Genomic DNA, 3666 nt, shown 5'->3' on the forward strand with positions numbered 1-3666 from the left:
TGTATAATTTCCTTGGCAGCACAACGTTGGAGTTGACTCAGTGGTTTATTCTAACATGCAGAGTGCAGGCGCTCGTGTTTCCTCCCACACTCAAACCTGAAGTTATTTAGCGGCTCTAAACTGCCTGAAAACATGTCTGAGTGTAAATGGTTGTAGTAACATCATAAAGCTACTAACAGTAGAATCTTAAAGCAGCAAACAAATCAAACGTACGTGTCGTTTTCCATCCACACTACGGAAGCATGAGCTCTTTGTTCAGAGCGGTTGGTACAGGTGGGCTGGTCTGAGTCTGTTGTTAAACTCACTCCAGCAGTGAAGACGGTTGGAGGAATTTCCCAGGAAATCAGATTCTGTTATCTGATTAAGTTTTGGATTTGGTCAAAAAATAAATCATTTTAAGTTACACAATTAACTGAAAAAAATATTCACTACTTTAATGATTATGAAATGAATGAATGGATGAATTATGAATTTGCAGCTGTAATCCTCTGTGTGCTGTGCAACTGTAAAATCCTGGAGTGAGAAGTCAACAAACACTGGATGGGACTTGGTTGGCAGATACTCAGTATTAAAAGACTCATGTTACAACAGCTCCATCAAGTGAGGAAACTTGAACAAACTTGTTGGTTTTAGTAATTAAAGGAGTTGAGAGAGTGTTTTTTTTTATCATTTTCAGTTTCCTTCATAAATACAGCAAACACTGTTCTCTTGTTAATTTACATTTGTGGATATGAAGGATTTTCCAACATGAAATGAATACAGGAACAAGAGGAATCATTCATTGTGTAAAAACAAACAATGATATATTTTGATTTGGAAGGAGAAAAGCTTTGGATTTTATTGTCAATCTTAAAAAAAAAAAAAAAAAAAAAAAAAAAAAAAGGAGGCGACTAAGGCGCACAGTAGAATGAGTTCAATTAGTGTCGGGACAAACAGTTTGCACATCCGAAAACATCTGCAGTTGCTCTTTCAAAAACTAAACTAAAAGCTAAAGATCAGCAGACTGCACCAATAGACCCCCACCAAAATTTCTCCCTCAAATGGAGGACAAAGCCTTCCTCTATGGAAAAGGCAAAATAAGAAAAATACATTCAAAAATATTATGCAGGAACAATCTATCAAAAATTAATTCAAATATAAAACCATGGATGACATAAATCCACCAAAGGAAATGATCACTATATAGAAAAAACATGAAATTATTAAATTCTGTCAGGCAGGGACTCAAGGCAGGACTCAGACGCAGAGAATAAGTTAACAATTGAGTTCAATTGAAATCACCGGAGACCTCAGACAGAGTGATAAACAAATGGCTATGAAAAAGACTAGACACTAAACTCTGAATCCTGAGAAACAAAACAAAAAAAACAAAAAAAACAAAAACAAAAAAAAAAACCACACTCCAGGAGGAGGGAAAAAGCTCTAATCAAAAGAAACAAACAGGTAAACACAAAATGATCCATATGGAGGAAAAACCTGACTAAATAAAAAATAAACCAAAATAATTTACTCACGCCACTAAGCGGAGGATCTAGGATAATTAATAATAACTACACGAAATAAAAATCGCTCATAACAAGGATAAACTAAGATCTGTGAATATAAGCTAAGGCAAGAAATACAAACAAAAATTCACTATTCACAAGGAAAAACAAAAGGGCTATGAACATAAACTAAGGCAAGAATTTACAAACAAAAAATCCCTCTTCTCGAGGTACATACGGCTTACTTTGGAGATCATTATGGCTGTGGGCATGGACAAAAGCTCAGGTGCAGGTCATAGACAAAGACACTCTGGCACAAGACAAGGGGAACACAGACTATTTAAACACATGGAGGGAACAGGTGGAAACACTTAGGGCAATCAGACTGAGACACATGAGGAAGGGCAAGTGACATGAAACAAGAGGAGAGTTACTTTTCAAAATAAAACAGGAAATGACAGGACAAAACAAACCCAGCACAAGACAACCTCACCACGGTGTGACAAATTCTGATTCGGGCTTAAGCCCCCAAAGGCCCGATCCTTGGCTCTGTCTATGCCCTGAAGGCGTCAGCAGTATCTCCATGGAAACACATGTGGTCTCCAGCCAATCATATAAAAAACAACTCCATTTAGATTTAGTTGAATAGAAGGAAGATACCGTTTCCTCTTTTTGCGTAAGTTGGCAGACACAAAGTTTTATCTCAGCCCCAACAATATGATGGTCTCCATTAAATTCAAACAGGACAAGGGAACAAAATTCAAAACAAATTTTTATAAAAAGTATAAAACAAAAAACTCAAAAATACAAAAACACAAATGAATCATTTTTGAATAAGTAAAAAAAAAACAATGACAAAATACAAAAAAACAATAAACCATGGAAAATGCAGCACGTCTACAGCAAGTTGTTTACCAGGTTCACTATAGCTGCCTTAGTCTTGATACAACCCTTCAGTGAAAGAACTCCGTAATGCAGCATGAGTCTTAAATAGAAGTGTTTGTGTAAACTATCACACTTAGAGTTTATTTCTAGAAAAAGGAACAAAATGAATCATGTGTCATGTGTAGAGTGGGGTCAGTGCCATTTTAGCTGCCAACATAATACTTAAAAAAATTTAGTTCTGAGCTTTCTGCGAAGATGAAATGTGTGTCAAACTGTAAGACAAAAGGTTTATGTTTACGCCACATCACATTTATGCTTCAGTGTCTGGCAAAGAGATTTCCTTTGGAGATCTTGTCCATATGAAATTAGCGTCTCAATTTTCACAATCATTTAAACACAGTCACACATTAGGACGGTGCAGTCTGACCACAGTCTTCATTTTCTTTAAACAGAGGGGTGACACCCATTTCACCACTCTGAGGAGACGTTGCTTCATTCAGAGGTTCATGTTATATTTCCCTGCAAACAAAACAAAATAAAACGCAGCATTAGAAATGTATGAAAAGGTCAAATGAAAACACTCATTTATTCTTCTTCAGTGTAAAGAACAGCTTCTGCGGAGCAGCGATCATGACTCCTTCATTTGGTGTTATATTTATCTTTCGTGTTTTAGTATCATGCGTTTTGTTTAACGTCTGACAGTCACACTCAGCTGAGACAGCGGTTCATTTCAAACTAGATTTCCACTGAGGGAGATTTCATGACAATATTCTTCATACAGAGCAGCAGTGCTTTTCTAAGACAGAACATTTATTCACGCTGGTATTTCATCAATGTTTGACTCTCTCGTGTTTTCTTGTTGACCTGAGAGATGTTGATGAGTCCAAAAAAAAAAAAAAAAAATCAATACAAACAAAAAACAACAAATGAATTAAAAAGTGTAAGCAGAATATTATTTTACCTTTTTTCTTTATACAGTACAGTACCAGGACAACTGCTGCTATGACAACAGCCAAAACAACTGTAACCCCCACACCTCTACGACCGGTTGCATTCCCTGAAACAGAGAGACAGTTACTTGAACGTGTCCCATGATGATATTTTCTGATGTTTAGATTGTTGCAGGTCACACAGATAATAACAGTTCCTCACTTACAGCTGCCTCACCTGGATTCTCTATCCTGAGAAAGGTGTTGGTCGTCAGTGTCTCCTCAGCATCACTCAGTTCACAGGTGTATGTTCCCTCATGATGTGGAGATAAGTTCTGCAGCATGAGGCTGCCTGACTCTGACACACC

The 3666-nt window shown here is 36.9% G+C and overlaps 1 protein-coding gene and 1 long non-coding RNA gene across 5 annotated transcripts in view; one reads left to right on the plus strand and one right to left on the minus strand.

Annotated features, from left to right (window-relative positions):
• Nucleotides 1-3666, plus strand: part of arhgap21a (Rho GTPase activating protein 21a) — a 79640-nt gene that overhangs the window by 44612 nt on the left and 31362 nt on the right. The gene's annotated exons all lie outside the window — the stretch shown is intronic.
• LOC147817659 (uncharacterized) lies at nt 2931-3660 on the minus strand. The gene is made up of 3 exons (XR_015436180.1): nt 3537-3660; nt 3331-3426; nt 2931-3233 (listed from the first exon to the last, which is right to left on the minus strand). It is a non-coding gene; the product is annotated as an uncharacterized LOC147817659 (long non-coding RNA).

Source organism: Seriola lalandi, unplaced genomic scaffold (genome assembly GCF_002814215.2).
Source record: "Seriola lalandi dorsalis isolate HSWRI2012SDOR001 ecotype SW California unplaced genomic scaffold, Sedor1 jcf7180002054923, whole genome shotgun sequence".
NCBI lineage: Eukaryota > Metazoa > Chordata > Actinopteri > Carangiformes > Carangidae > Seriola > Seriola lalandi.